The sequence below is a fragment of the Sminthopsis crassicaudata genome, chromosome 2 (genome assembly GCF_048593235.1).
Source record: "Sminthopsis crassicaudata isolate SCR6 chromosome 2, ASM4859323v1, whole genome shotgun sequence".
In the NCBI taxonomy this organism is placed as follows: domain Eukaryota; kingdom Metazoa; phylum Chordata; class Mammalia; order Dasyuromorphia; family Dasyuridae; genus Sminthopsis; species Sminthopsis crassicaudata.
Window position 1 is genome coordinate 23,470,976 of NC_133618.1, and position 17,234 is coordinate 23,488,209.

The 17,234-nt window shown below is 36.4% G+C and overlaps 1 protein-coding gene and 1 non-coding gene across 2 annotated transcripts in view; both read right to left on the bottom strand.

Annotated features, from left to right (window-relative positions):
- Positions 1-17,234, bottom strand: part of CTNNA2 (catenin alpha 2) — a 1,514,496-nt gene that overhangs the window by 829,576 nt on the left and 667,686 nt on the right.
- Positions 979-1,084, bottom strand: LOC141559212 (U6 spliceosomal RNA). The gene has a single exon (XR_012487282.1). It is a non-coding gene; the product is annotated as a U6 spliceosomal RNA (small nuclear RNA).

The window sequence follows — 17,234 nt, forward strand, 5'->3', positions numbered from 1 at the left end:
TAATGATAGATATAACACAGAATACAATTGGCAGCCAGCAAAATAAAAATCCATTGCTTATAATTATAATTAACTTCTAAAAGACTAAACAGTAAAGAATTGGAAAAAAAATCTTACAGTAATTCAAACTTATAAAATCATTAGGAAATTCCATTCTTCATATAAGAATTAATATTTACATATGGTATAAAGTGTTTAGAAGATAGCAAGGTAACAGTGGATAGAGCACTGAGCCTAGAATTAGGAAGATCTTTGTTTAAATCTGATCTCAGATATTTACTATGTGACTTTGGACAAGCCATTTAACCCTATTTATCTCTATTTTCTCATCTGTCAAATGAACTGGAAAAAGAGATGACAAACCATTCTAGTACCTCTACCAAGAAAACCCTAAATGGGATCATGAAAACTCAGCACTACAGAACAACAACAAAGTTTATAAAGTGTTTTACAAAAATCATGTGAAATGAGTGCTATGATTAACCCATTTTAGATATTAAAAAAATGAGGCTTGGGGAAGTTAAGCAATTTTCAGTCAGTATTAGAGGCAAAATTAGAACTCAGGTTCTAATGACTACTCTTTTTCCCACTGTACATCCTTAATCATTTGGGAGTCAAAGGACCATTTCTCTAGCTCCATCCAAAATGAACAAAGAGTGGGATCAGATAGTCTTTGACCTTTACACTTCATTACTTTTCAAATCAAGTAATATATTGCTTTATGAAAATAACGCCAGGCCCTGAGAACTCTTAACGCTACATGTCCATTCTCATTATACATTATTTTTCATTATACATTATTAATATATACATTACACTCTTGCCAGCCAAACTGGCCTTTTTGCTATTCATCACATGACATTCAATCTTCTATCTTGATTCCTTTGCTCTGCTTTGCTCAATGGGGAGTCTTTATATAACATCTCTCCCCTGACCCAACACCCTTAACTACCCAGTTTTTAATTCTATCTCTCTCCTTTTAGTAAGGAACAGTTCAAGAATTTGTATGCCATCTTGTGGAAGGGCCATGGTCATTTTCTCTCTTTCATTCCAATTTTAGGATATACGCTATCAAAATTAGTGCTACTTATCCCTTATACAATTATGTATGTCTCTCATATAGGTTATATTGGATATATAGATAGATTATAGATAAACATACAAATATACATATGTGTATATGTATATGTGTCTCTCAAAAATACAAATAGATTTCTCAAGTCAGTAAAAGTTTATTGAGGTCAGATACCATTTATTTTTGTCTCTCTCCATGGCTTAGCTAAGTGCTTAGCATTTAGTATTTGATGGGTTAGTTGATAATGGGTCTAATACATGTCAACATGAGGAATAGCCAATTCCATTTGGTACTGATTAGGGGGGAATTTGTGGTTTACTGACATATTTGGAGGATTTGAGTTCAAATCCTGTCTTTGACACATTCTCTGTGGAGTCTTTGGCAAATCACTTAGTAAATCTGAGTTTCTTCATCTAAAAAATGAGAAGTGTGGCCATGATGTAATATGATGTCCCTTGCAGTTCTTACTTTATAATTATTTAATTTGGCATTCCCGATGGATATTTAATTAGGAAATTTGCCAATTAAGCCCAATTGATTTGAGGAGTTTGAGTGGTAGGGCAGAAACCCAGAAGTTTTTCTTGGGTAGAGTCAGGGAAGGGCAGGGAAAGTAATATCTCTCTTCTGTGCCTCAGTTTCTTTATCTGATAAATGAAGGAGTTGGATTAAAGTTCTCAATCTGGGATCCTATAAAATATTTATCTAATGCTAAGAAATGCTAGAATAAGCTGAAGTGAGAATGGGACAAAGGGAGAACTGCTCAGAATTTTTATATTGTTTCTGTTTTCTATACCAAAGAGAATTAGCTTTTGGATTGGAAAGGAAAATGGGGGAGACTAATAAAGAGTCAATATGGGTAGCTAAGTGACACAAGTGGATAGAAAAATGGGCCTGGAGTCAATCAGACTCCTCTTTATAAGTTCAAATCTGACTTTAAATACTTACTCTGTGATCCTGAACAAGTCACTTGCCATTTTTGCCTCAGTTTCCTTATCTTCAAATGATTAGAAAAAGAAATGAAAAACTATTCCAATACCTTTGCCAAGAAAACCATAAATGGGGTTATGCAGAGTTCAACATAATAGCAAATGACTAAACAAGAGTCAATGCTAAAGAAAAGTAAGAAATCACCTGGCAGTCCTTTCATGAGCTCACCAGGCCCAGATTTCCTCCATCCCTGGGTACTTAAAGAATTGGCAGATGGGATGTCTAAGCTTTAATCAATGAACTTTCAAAGATTGACGGAAACACAGAGGATGGATGTAATAATTTTCAACAATGGAAAGAAAATGGTATTTTCAAAGGGTACATCAATGATACAAAAGCTTATTCATGGCAAAGTTCTAAAATGGATTATATGTTTTTTGAAAAGTATTGATTCTTTTCAATATCACTTCTAATTCCCATCATAATGCTCCTATCTTTGTGTCAGCCATTCCCTTCAAATATAAAAGAGAAAGGAAAAAAACTAGTTCATCAAATCTAACCAGGCCAATTAATAATATGATCAATAACACATTATTAATAAGTTGTTGGCGAACATGTATAAAAGGAAATAAGAATCATTGAGAGCCAACACTGTCATCAGAAACAGAGCATATCTATGTAACTTAATTTCTATTTGTGATGGCCTTACTAAGCTGCTAAATTGGGAAAACACTCAAGATATTATTTATGTAGATTTTTGCAAAACATTTGATAAGTCTCTCATGCTGTTTTTGTCTTTGTATCACCAGGAGCTAGGAACAGTATCTGATCCATAATAGTTCCTTATATGTATGTTGAATTGTATTTGTTAATCCATATAACTGAATTTCTCATATAACCAAAGTAACTTTTTCTGCTACAATACACATACTTTAAGTATTCTCTCCATAAATCTTTTATGAAATATGTTAATATTTTTCCATCTTGTTAAATATGGCTCAGAGTTATTTATTTATGAAATGTCTAATAATCTAGGGTCTTCATTAGGAATGTAAATTATTTCCATTTAGGATGAAGGGTCTCAGGAGTTTCTAAAAGGCATATGACTGTAGATATACTATGGGCTGTTCAAAGATCAATTGTCATCAAAATATTAGCTGGAAGGACTTTATTCCCTTTTAGTTTGAACACACTTATTCTTATAAAATAAGAAGAAAAATTGGGTTATTTGCCCCACATTACAATAATAGAAAAAAATGTGAAGAGAAATTTGAACCCAGGCCCCTCAAACATTAAAGCTTGGGTTCTATCTACTATATCATTATTCCTTCCTAGTTATCTGTATATAAGAAATTAGTGGATCTTATTTCTGGTTGTAGCTGGGTACTCCATCTCACCACTCCATTTATTCTTTCTTATTTCTTTCCACTACTTAGTTTTCCCCTCTATATTCTCATTTTTTTTTCCTTTTCCTACCTCATTTATCTCATTGGTCCATTTCCCTACCGTGCTATTTTCCCAGACTTTACACTGAAACTCTTAGCTCTACTGATCATTGTACTTTTTTCTTTCTGATTGGTGAACTGACCATCATCCCATCAAGCACAGTCTCTAGTTCTTGAATTTTGCAAGGATGTTCCTAAATGATCACCACCTAATGCTTCTGGTTTAAAAACCGTCCCTGGCTTTGGTGACATCCCAGATGGTTAAGGATGCCAGGAAGCTATAACCAAACAACTAAGGAGTTCACAGCACTAATCATTTTTTCCCTTAAAGTAGAATCTCTCTCTTGCAGAAAAATTTGAGCCTCCACAGGAGGGATGTCCAATTTGTGGGTTACTCCCTTACTTTCCCTCTCTCTACTCCTGCCCAACTTGTGGCCATTGAACTACTCAATACACTATAGAAAATGAGACAGAACTCAAACCCAATCTATTCTGCTACTTGTTAGGAGCTTTGTCCAGGAAGGGAATTGAAACCACAGCTGAAGTAATGAACAGTCAGTGGTTAGCTTGCTCTCCCTATCTCCTGCTCCTATGGGGACTTGAGCGATGACTGTAATTGCAGTCTGTTAACTACAGTCGGATATTATTTCAAGGCAACAGCTTTGCTAGTGTCACCAGCAGTGATATAATAGCTCTGCTGCTTGTGTAATAGCCGTGAATCGGGCCTGTTTATTGTCATATCTATTACGGAAAGTAATTAAAATTGCAGCTCTTTCCCTTTCAATTAGAATGTTGCATGAAGTTAATATCAGATGCATAAAGGCACAGGTAAACAGGAGGGGAAAAGGAAAAAAAAATATTCTATGATTATCAGAGGAACCAAAATAAGCTTCATCAGGAACATAGAAGAGAAGAAAAATAGTCATTGAAGAGAATGGGAAAATAAGCAACCAAACAAATGATTCATTACAAATAAAGGGGTCTGAAGGTAAGCCATCAGTTACTGATTCCTTTTCATAATGATCCCTAAAAGTTAACTCTAATTCCCCTCTACAATAAGATGCTTGAATGATTCGTTACTTATAGTGGAAGACAAGCGGGACCTGTCTAAGGCATTTGCTAACCATCTCAGTCTCTCTGAGTTATTTTCTGTGAAGGAGTCCACACATACCAATCTGTGAAGGGCTTTTCATGCTCGCTGAGATTTATTAGACTATCACCTTTCCAACCTCCACCAATGAACAGAGAATAACATCCTTCTGCCTGCCTTGGAAGTCTCTACATGAAGAACAGTTGGTAGCTTTATTAAAGGAAAAAAATTCAGAAACCTGTTACAGATACTGAGGATAGAGTGATAAATAATTTATTTCAAGACTCAGTCTCCTTGAGTTATATTCTTATTGCCTTTTGGGGAAAACTATTAAGTAAAAGCTTGGTTTGCATTTGCCTATAAGAATCAAGCCGAGCGTTTATAGACTATCTTCTATGTCCCAGGCACTTTGTTAAATGTAGTGAAACCAAAAAGAAGAAAAAAGGGATCCTCAAGGAGTTTATATTCTATGGGGAATGGTCATAGCACAACTTTTACACGTAAAATTTACACAGGAATTGGAAAATAAACTGAAGATAGTTGCAAGACTAGCAAATTGGAAGAAAATTATAAATCATTTCCAGTCTTAGTTTGCCATTAATCTCTGTGTGACTTTAGAGAAGTCCCCTGACCTATCTAAAACTTGGTGTCTTGTCAAGGAAACAGTATAAGTTTAAAGTGGTGGATTGGACCTCAAGAGAGACTCGGATCTATGTCCATGAACACAGTATTTTAACCCTAGAACGTTAATTTCTCCATCTGTAAAAAAGGGAATGGTCATATCTACAGTGACAGTATAAGGTGACATCAATGTAAGCATTATCCATTGTGCTAGTTGGAAGAAGTGAATAATTAGTGATAATCTTCATAAATCCTAAACTTTTTTATCAGTGTTAGCCTTAGGGAAAGGAATTAGATAAAGAGGTGATCTGTTTTGTTTTTTTTTTTTATTGATAGAAAAATATATATATATATACATATATATATGTGTGTGTGTGTGTGTATATATATATATATATCTGGATAAGGACACATCCTTTATTGAGGCAAGTAGGTACCTTTCCCTGCAATCTCTAGTTTGTTTTGAGAGAATGGCCTACAACCCAGTTTCTTAAACTGTGGTTCACTATCCCAAATGGGGTCTTGTAACAAATGTGGGGCTCTCAAAATTATGATTTCTTATCATTAAATGTTTGATTTGTATACTTATTTTATACATCTATATACCCAGGGTCACATAAAAATTCCTCAGGCAAAAATGGGTCACGAGTGGAATAAAAGTTTAAGAAGCCTTGGGCTAGAGCACCCAGAGATTTAGGGATGTGGTCAGGATTATTTTATTTTTTCTGATCCTATTTGGGATTTTCTTGGCAAAGATACTAGAGTGCCATTTCCTTCTGCAGCTCATTTTACAGAAAAGGAAACTAAGGCAAACAAAGTAAAGTGATTTGTCCAAGTTCAAATTTGAAGCCAGTTCTTCCTGGCGCTTTCTATCCACTGAGCCACCTAGCTATACAGAGCTGAGTCCAAATATGGCTTGACATTACCCATATTACCACTAATCCTGTTGGTCTCAGTTTTCTCATCTCTAGAATAGGGATTATATTAGCAGCTACCAGTTAGGGCAATTGTGAAGATAAAATAAGATAACTGTAGAGTCCCTTGCAAACTATATTTTTAAAAAATTAAATAAATGCTAGATGTATATTATAAATAGTATTATTACTCTGACAGGTACAGTATATTTTTCTTCTCTGCCACAATCATTTCTAAGTTCTGATCCGGATCAGATATTCTGTGACTCCGAGAAGCTTCTTCATCGGAACATAGTTTTATATCAGTTCCATTATGGTTAATGGAACTGATCTCCTGTCCTAGTCCCTATGCAGCAGGGTTGCCCCCTTTGGTTCAGATGCTGGTATTTCTCCAGAAGCTTTGCACACTAATTTTGCCCTTTCTCAACAAATAGGGTGAGTTTCTGTTTTGTTTTGTTTTCTTTCATTTGTTTTCTTTTGTGGATATTTTGGTCACAGTCCCAGACTCTGTGTAAACACCTGCCACTTTCTTTTATTCCTCTGCAGGAAATCATGTGAGAAGCGCATGTTTCTTCATAGGGAAAAATACACAAAGTTCTTGAATTGTATAAAGCAGTTTGTTCAGGCATGAGAGTATTTCCCATTAGCCTTGTACCATTCCCCAGATAAGAAGGCTTCAGCTAACACACACACACACACACACACACACACACACACTACATTCCTTTATTAGGTCTGAAAGGAATTTTAGCATTGTAATCTGCTAAGGCTGCATTTAAGCTAATGTCATGGATAGAATATGGGGTCTAGAGTCAGGAAAATCTGAGGTCAAATTCAACCTCTACCACTTTTTAGATGTGTCATCCTGGGCAAGTCACTTAACCCCTGTTGCCTCAGTTCTTATGTAAAATGGAGATGTAAATAGGTAACCACTGTGGTATCTTTTCAAAGAAAACCCCATGAACAAAAGCCAAGGAATCATATAGAATTGGCAACAATCCAATGACTGAACACCAACAACAGTCTATATTTAGGGTAAATTTGATAGTGACTGTATTACTGCCCTGCTCAGTAAACTTCATCTGCTCTCTAGTACCTCTAAGATCAAATATAAATCTCTATGTATGACAGACCTTGTGGTCTGACTCCAGAATCACCTTGCAGGCTCCTACTTAATTGATCTCCCTTACAAATTCTATACTCCATTGAATATGGACCAAAACATAGTATTTTTACCTTTTTTGTTTGTTTTTCCCCTTTTGGGCTGAATTTTCTGCACAATTTGACAAATATGTAATTATGTTTTAAAGGATTACACATATTTAACCTAGATCACATTACTTGGTGTCTTAGAGAAGGGAGAGACAGAGAAAAATTTGGAATGCAAAGTTTTACACAAATGAAGGTTGAAAAAGGTTTTGCAATTGTCAATGCTGAAAAATCACCCATGCACAAATCTTGTAAATAAAAAGCTATAATAAGAAAAACAAAAAACAAAAAACAAAAACAAATGAATGTTGAAAACTCTCTTTACATGTATTTAGAAAAATAAAATATTATTAAGAAACTTTATACTCTAGTCACCCAGGCCTCTTTACAATTCCTTGTATGGGGCTTTCCATCACACATCTCTATGACTCCTTATTGGCCACCATAAATCTCCAGGTGCCTTTAATACTGAGCTCAACTATCACCTCCTAATGTGACCTAACCCTCCAAGTTTAGTGTGCCCCCCTGCAAAAATATATGTATATGTACCTATCTATATGTATGTATATGTGTGTATGTATGCATATTACATATATATATATATATATATGTATATATATATTATTTTTAAATTTATTCTGCATTTACTTATTTGGATTTTGTTGGTTCCTAAGGAATATAAAGTATAATGTTGTCTCTGATATAGGAGAACATGGAGTCTAGTACATGCTGCCTTTGTGACAAAGGGTAAGTTAACCTCTCTGGGCCTCAGGTTCCTTATTTGTAAATCTAGAGTTGGAATGAACCTTTTTTTTATAACCTCAGAATTTAACACAATATCTGCATTATCAACAGAATGTTTTTTGACTGATTCATGGCCAAACTCAAATAGAAACAAAACCTTGAAGGCTGAACATTGACATAGAAAACTACAGATTAGCATTATTCCTGTTATCTCATTTGTTTTATTAAACCTTTGCTAATTTTATCTGACTCCTTGTCACATTCTGAATTTTATGGGCAGGGTCAATGCATTTGATACCTGTGATCTAAATCATCTCTAAGACCCTTTCTAGCTGAAAATCTATGATTCTTGGGAATCGTATTTCATTGTTTATTTATAGATCTCTATTCCCTTCATACAGTGCCTTATACAAAATAATCATCTAATAAATGCTTCTTAAATTGAATTAGATGGAATTATTAGCAAATGTGTGATATGTGATATCAGTGTAATATGATAGCAAATCAGAACAGAAATAGATATTTTTGTGATTATAAACCATCACCAACTGGGCCAAGTCGCATTCCAAAGTTGGAACCAATAGATTGGGGAGACCGGAAGCAAGTATTTATTAAGCAACTACTATGTATCAGTATTTGTGCCAAGTGCTTTACAAATATTACCTTCCTCAGAACATCCCTGAGAGTTATCTCCATTTTTATTTAGGGAAACTGAGGCAGACAAAAGTGAAGTGACTTGCCCAAAGTTATTCAATTACTATAAATAACTAAAGCTAAATTTGAGCCTGGATCTTCTCAACTTCATGCACAGCATTCAGTGAAGCATGAACCCCTCAGCTGCCTCTGACACCCCTTTGTCCATTCTTGTAGTGAACCACATATAATTGTTTCAAAGAGAGGAGGATGGAGAAAGTCAGGATGGTTAAGGTCAAAATGTCCCATTATATAAAAGCAATAACAATTAACTGTCTTCATTAAAAACCAGGTGAAAACACCTGAGAACAAACAAGCAGAGTGCTGCATTTCCAAAGACCTAAAACTTAAATAAACAAGTCCAAACTTACTGATTCCCTCTGTTATCCAGCTGTCAATGAGCTTTATGACTAGACACATGCCCTTGATCAAAGACATGAGTCTGATTCTCTAACTACAGGCCCAAGCTGTGAAGATTTATAAAATTATATTTTATGGATTAGGAGTGAGAAGGATGATTATATATTATTATTATTTAAACGTACTCAACCTTTACTTCTTCTGTGATATAAAAATCAGTATGTAGGAGGGCTAATTCACCATTTGCGTATAATCTCTTCCCTAGATACGCCTGAAATTGCTCAGAAAAGAAATGGGAGCAGATTTCCTACCCTTTCATTTATGTTCAGTTTAGTAGTAGAGTTCACAAAAAATAAGCAACAGGGAAAACGTGGGGATGGCAGAGGTCACAGTGAAGTAAGAGTCCAATTATGCCTTTATTTTAAGGCTAAACCACAGAGTCTAGACAAGGTATTCCATGTGGAATTCTTAATTTTTAGAGATATTTTCATGTAATGCAATTTTCCTATTGAGTGATTTTCTTGGGGAAAATGTAAAAAGGAAGCTTCACATAGAGAGCTGGCTTTAGGGCCAGGAAGAGCTACATTCAAATCCCCAAATCTGACACATGATGACTTTGTGGCAATGAACAAGTAATAATCCTTTCTATGCCCTCAGGCAACCTTCTAAGATATTCTTTGGTCCATCAAGCAATTAATTAATCAACAAGCATTTATTAATCATCGACTGCCTACTAAGCACTGTGTTAAGAGTTAAGGAATTAAAAAAAAAAAGGCACCCCTTGTTCAATAAAGCAATTAATTAGTCAACAAGCATTTATTAATCATCTACTGCCTACTAAGCACTGTGTTAAGAGTTAAGGAATTAAAAAAAAAAAAAAGACATCCCTTCTTCAATCAAGCAATTAATTCGTCAACAAGCATTTATTAACCATCTATTGCATACTAAACACTGTGTTAAGAGTTAAGGAATTTGAAAAAAAGACATCCCTTATTCAATCAAGCAATTAATTAGTCAAGAAGCATTTATTAATCATCTACTGAATACTAAGCACTGTGCTAGGAGTTAAAACAATTTTCTTTTTAAATGAAAAAATCCTTGTAAGCTCAAAAAATGACAAATACATACATAAGCATACATAGACTAAATATGTCAAGCATTCAAACACAAGAAGGGAAGAAATAGGGACTCACAGTATGATTTCATTTATATAGAGAAATTCCCTTTATCAATGTGTATCAGCTTCTTTCATTGTAATTAATAAACATAGAGGGTTTCCTAGGAAACCAAAAGTCATATTATTTGTTCAGTGTCAAGAAATAGTTATAGATCAGAGGAAAAATAGAATACCTGAGTCTCTTCATCAGCAAAATGAAGATAAGAGCAGTATCTAATTCATAAGGTTGTTATATCCATCAAATTAATTAACATGCAAAGCACTCTATGCAAATCTTAAAGTCTTACACAAATCTTTTCACCCTCATCAACTTCCTCATTGTTGTTATCCATCCCCACCAATTTCATGGGAGAAGAGATCCCAAGCTCTTGGAGAGATCAGAAAAGTTTCATGGTGCTTGAGTTGGGTCTTGAAGGAGCAGAGGGACCTGAGTAGACTAAAGTAGGCTTTCCAGGCCTGATGGGGTGGACCAGTTAATGAGCGCAAAGACAAAAGGTGGAATTTAAAGTTGGAGGATCAGAGAGAAGTCCAGTATGGCCAGATTGTTGAGTGTGAGAAAGAAAACAATGGATGGTTGTTGGGACCCTGGATCTCTTAAAAATCAGCCGGCGTCAAGATAATTAAAAGTCTTTATTCTTGGTCTTTTGTGTTCTTGGTCTTTTGTGTTCTCGGTCAGGGGATTAGATCTAGCAATCTCCACACCTCCTTCCTCTCTCTCCACTGCCAGGAGAATGAATTGATCTCCTATTCCTACTCCATCCACTCATGTCACTTCCCCTTCTTTGTCCCACCAATCAGACCAGCACAGAGGTTCATCCTTCAAACATGTTAATAGAGAATTGTCCAATTGGCAATTATTCTCACATGCTCCATTATCCAAGTGCATTTGCTCAGTCCTAGCCCTTTACAGATGCTAAGGTAGGGAAAATGGGTTGAGTACCTGTTACATGAAGACTAAGGCATAAAAATAAAATGATCACTTTCATAGGTACCCTGAGCTTAAAAAGCCTTTAGAGTATAGTAGAATGGCTAAGATATCAAGAGATTCCAGGAAGAAGGGAAAGTTCTATATGTCGGAGAAGTACAAGTTCTCAAGTAGTTTTAGTCCCGTACCTACAGCATTCTTCTTCTGAAATTTTGAAACATACATTCATATACACAGACAGTCTTATATACATGCACATGCACATGCTGGTAAGATAATGTAATGATAGGGGAAGAGGAGAAATAATGCCAAAATCCTGAAAGCTATCATAGACCTCTTCACCAGATATGGTGCAGTCCTCACTTTATTTTATTATTTGTTTATTTTTATTAGCAATGGGCACCTGGGGAGGAAGTTAGCTTTCCAGAGAGCTGGTTCATTATAAGTTAAGCAAGTGCATTTTTCCTCACTGTGGGGACTTGGCTCTGCCTCCCCCATCTTTCTGGGGGATATTGTGGGGGAGACAGCATGAGAAATAAAGCAACATAAATAACCACACCATAATACACGTCCTAGTTATCCTCCCACTCATCAGGAGAAAGGTATTAGCAGAACTCAAGTATAACAGAGAGACCTACCTCTCAGATGAGAAGTAGAGAAGGAATACAGCTCTGCACCTGTTCCTTTGGCTGAGGGGATGGAGCAGTGGGTGGTGAGGCAGGAAAACTTGGGGCTGAAGCCTATTTATGCTGCTCCTTAGCTGGGTCATCTCTTCTCCTATCCATATAGATCATGCAGGTCAATCAAAGAATAAACACTCACTATGGAACAATGTGCCAGGGACTGTGCTGGGACTATGGAAATAAAAATGAAGCGCTTTCTTGCCCTCAGGGAGGTCACATGCTATTGGGGGAGACAATGTGGAGTCATAGCTATTTATAGACAGAAATATATAGATCTAGATCTATTTAAGGGATTCCTAAACCTTTTCTACTCATGACCCCTATGTTCCCAAGAAATTTTTACATGAGGCCAAGTATAGAGATCTATAAAGTAGGTCTACAAATCAAACATTTATTGATAAATCATAATTTTAGGAATCCCTTCATTTGGTTATAAGATCCCATATATGGGACTCCCTGTAATTTGATCCTGTAGGAAAACCAATTGAAATCTTCTTGTGGTTGAGTATTTTGATCCTTTTGTTAATTGATCCCTTTGGTTGAAGTCTAAGATATAAACAGTCACAGCTGTAAAAAATATAGACTTGGGAGATCCACTGAGATCATGTATCCACCCCCCTCTCATTTTGTAAAAGAGGCAGCTCTGGTGCGGAGAGCTGTGACTTGTCAAGCAAACTCCTAGAAAATGCCATTTCTGCCCACTGCTTCCAGATCCTCTCCTCTTCTCCCATTCCTGGCTCTTGGAGTTGGGTGTCCAGCCTCATCACTTACCCGAAACTGCTTTCTCCAAGTTCTCATCAATCTCTCAAGTGCCAAAGCAGACGGTCTTTTCTCAGACCTATCCTATTGATTTCTGGGCTACATTTGATCTTGCTGAGCACTCTCTCATCACAATGCTGTTTCTAGTGTCAGGAAACCAGGATTCAAATCTGACTTCTGACACAATCTTAAGCCTGCCCAGATCTTCTAGCACCTTCTCTCCTCTTCTGATTATTTCCTAATTATCCTCAATAAAGTTTGTTTCTTCATAGTTGTTTGTACATAATCTCATTATTAGACAGTGAATTTCTCAAAGTCAGAGGACATCATCTGCATTTTTTGTGTCCCTAGCACTTAGCACAGTGCCTTGACACAGAAGGCACTTAAATGCTGACTGGGTTACCTTAGATATGTCTTAACTCATCTGAATTCAGTCTCCTCATCTGTAAAATAACACTAACCTAAATAGCCTTGGAAATTTCTTCAAACTCTAAATCTCTGATCCTACAGTTAACTTTCCTCTAGGTCTTCATGTCAAATAAAGTGCTTCTTAACCTGGGGATTGTGAACTTTTTAAAAATATATTTTGATACCTATATCCTGCATTCAATATAATTGGTTTTCTTTGTAATCTTCTATATTTCACTTTATATATAAAATTTGTTCTAAGAATAGACTTACCACACTGGCAAATAGGGTCCATGACACATGCAGAAAAAAACTCTGGTTAATAATTAGATCAAGTTAGCTTGCTGAGTTCCTTCCTTCCTTTACTTCCTTCCTTCCTTCCTTCCTTCCTTCCTTCCTTCCTTCCTTCCTTCCTTCCTTCCTTCCTTCCTTCCTTCCTTCCTTCCTTCCTTCCTTCTTGACTTTCTTTTTTCCTTCCTTCCTTCCTTCCTTCCTTCTTGACTTTCTTTTTTCCTTCCTTCCTTCCTTCTTTCCTTTCTTTTTTCCTTCCTTCCTTCCTTCTTTGATTTCTTTTTTTCCCTTCCTTCCTCCCTTCCTTTTTTTCCTTCATTTTCTCCCTCCCTTTTTTCTTTCTTTCTCTTTCTTCATTTATCTATTTCTTCCTCTTTTCTTCTCTTCCTTCCTTCCTTCATTTTCTTCCTTCCTTTTTTCCTTTTTTCTTTCTCTCTCTCTCTTTCTTTCTTTCCTTCCTTCCTTTCTTTTTTATTCTTCTCTCTTTCTCTTGATATAGCACATGTCCTAACAAATATGAGGTGTTTGAAAAATGTTTTTGATACGCAGTTTGGTCCTTGTTCTACCACTTAAAATTTGTATTATTTTAGATTAGAACCTCAAATGGCTATTTTCCTCACTCTTAGTTCAGTGATCTTCCCACTAGAACAGGTTGCCTCAAGACATTACCATGTTGTTTCTCTAACGGATTTTTTTTTCTAATCTCTCTCTCTCTCAAACACACAATCTTATTGTGTAGCTTGAGGCTTGCAAAAGTTCTTCTGGGAAATCACCCCTAAGACTTTACTCAAGCTGCCGGAGCATGCTTTGACTTAGCAATCTAGGAAGAGCCGGGACTGATCAGAGATAGCCATGTTCCACTTGACCGAGCTTGTCTCAGAAAAACTTTTGTGAGATGACTGAGCACAAAGCCCACTCCTACATGAACAGATCTCTTTAACTTGTCAGGTACTTACTGGATGGCCTTGGGAGAATCACAGCTCTCTCCTAAAGGCATCACAATATCTTTCTAAGGTGAAGAGAGAGCAGTGTCAGTTCCCACGCATCCACTCCTACCCCTCTAGTATTCAGCATTAAAATGTTACCATGAAAGATGGGTAAATGCTAGACACTGTGTTCTTAGCTAATGAGGCAATCCCATTTGGGAACATTTGCATCTTAAATGCTATTCTACCAATAGTATTTCTCACAGATCATCACAATCTGCCCTAATGAAAGCACTGACTGAATTGACTTCAGGGCCATCATCAAAATCTATTCATATCAGTGTGTTAAAAAAAAAAATAAGAAAAAGTTAAGATTAAAGTCCCAATGTATTTGCATGGATCCAAAATTGAACATTTCCAATTCATCCTATTTCTCTTATTATACATGTTGTCTTTGCTATTATATTAAGGGCTCCCTGGCAGCAGTTATTTATTTTTGACTCTACTTATATCTTTGATGCTTTACAATCTAGAACAATTTGTAATTAATTGCTTATTTCAGGCATATCTGACTCTTTGTGATGTTCTTTTTTATCACCTGTTTTAGGGTCTTCTTGGCAAATATAATGGAGTGGTTTGTCATTTCCTTCTCCAGCTCATTTTACAGATGAGGAAACTGAGGCAGACAGTGTTAACTGGCTTACCCAGAGTCACCCAGCTAGGATATGTCTAAGGCCACCTTTGAACACAAGTCTTCCTGACTCCATGCTCCACTGACGTGCCAATCTGGGACACAGTAGTCCTTAATAAATGCTTGCTGGCTCACACATTCCATAGACTCATGGAATATTAGAGTTGAAAGGTATCTCGTAGATCATTTGAATCAACCTCCCTGATTTATAGTTGGAGAAACTGAGGCCCAGAGAGATTCTGTGGTTTACTCAGGGTAACATGGATAGTAAATAATAGAAAACCAAATTTTGAACCCGAGACCTTTGAATCCAAGAGTCAGTTTCTTTTTACTGCCCCAAATTGGCTCTTATAAAAAGGTAGCATGGGGAAGGCTATAAGGCTTTAAATCCTGAGAGAATTAACTTAGCTGTCAAGATCTTCTATAAAAAGTCACAGAAAGCTCAGGCTAGCAGGAACCTTCAAAAGTTCTATAGACAAACTGCCTCATTAACTGAGCTTCAGGGACAGGAAGTTCTTTGCTTGAGGTCAGCCAATGGCTAAAGGCAAGCCAGGATTTCCATTCACCCACGCTGAACCACAGGCTAGAAGGGAAATGGACAAAGGACAAAGATAGGAGTCTTTCTTTACTTTGGGAAATGTTTAGACTTTTTCTTGGACTGGGAGATCACAAAATGTTATTTTACAGTGATCATGGCAGATCAACTACTATTTCTCTCCATTGAAATGCAGGCGGAATGGAATCTGTAAGACAAGGGAAAAGTCTGACTACAGGACCTGTGATTTAATGTAGGGAACTCCCAGATGAAGAGCCTGCTTATACTGATGCTTATTGATTCGTTTAGCAACTTAGACTCTTAGAAAATTTCCTAAAGTCAGTTAATCAGAAAGCATTTATTAATCACCTAAGTCCTGCCAGGTACTATGCTAAATAATTCAGGTGGAAAAGGGCAAAAAAACAAAAACAAAACAAAACAAACAAACAAACAAACAAAAAAAAAAAAAACAATCCTCACTGGGCATAGATGCTAATGAAGAAGGTTTAGTGGAAATAGCTACACATACATACACACACACACACACACACACACACACACACACACACACACACACTTATATATACACACACACACTTACAAAATAAATGAGGAAAACCAACATTTGTTGAGCACCTACTGTGTGCCAGGCACTGTGCTAAGGATTTTCCAATTATTATCTCATTAGATCCTTATAACATATAACCCATATACCAAATACATGGAAAATCAGGTCAGAGAGGAAGGTGCTAGTATCTGAAGGAAGAGGCAGGATCTTCCATAGAAGATGGGCTTTCAGTTCAATATTGATGCTAAGAGACAGGGGGGCAGTGAGGGGCAGATAATTCTGCACATAGGGGACAATTGGTTTGAAGACTGGGTACCTGAAGATGAAGTATTTTGGGAAGAACAGCAAGAAACTTCAATGAGAGTAGCTTGGCTAAATTGTGAAGCTAAATCTCAGAAGGCAGTAGGAGAGAGGAAAATGTAGGAAGAAAGAATAAAAGGTAGGAAGGAGCCAGATTGTGATAAGTTTTAGATGAAAAAAAAATTATATTTCTTCCTAGAGATGATATGGAGTCAGTGGAACTCACTGAATGGAGTGAAAAAGAATGACGTAGTTCAGCCCATATTGCAGAAAAAAACATTTTGGCCACTGAATGAATAAATTAATTCAGAATGGAGGCATAGAGAACAATTATGAGGGATTAATAATAGTCCAGGAGGAGAGGTGATGAGAGCCAGGTGGCTGTGGGAGAAGAAGGAGGAAATGATATAAGGGGGAAAATAACAAGATTTGATGGATTGGATGTGAAGGGAAAAAGGGAGTGAGTTTTCAAGGGTTAAACTGAGGTTGTATGTCTGGGAGACTGGGAAGAAGGTGATAATATTGAAAGTAATAGGAAAGTTGGGAATAGTTTGGGAGGAAAGAATGAATTCTCTTTTTGGCATGTTGAGTTTAAGAAGTCTGTGAAGTAGCCCGTTTGCAATCTCCAAAAAGTACTTGGTGATTCAGGATGAGATCTAAGGGGAAAGACTAGGGTTAGATATAGAGATCTGGAAGTTATCTGCCTAATGATAAGAATTGAATTCATGGAGATCATGAAATCACTAAGTGAAAAGAGGGAGAAAAGAAGAAGGGGAAAATAAGAATTATGGGAAACAAATATTCCTAATTGGTAAATGTGATTTCAATGGGAAATATAGGATAAGAGATGGAGAGATTTGCCAGGAGTTACACAATCTTTTTTTTTTTTTTTT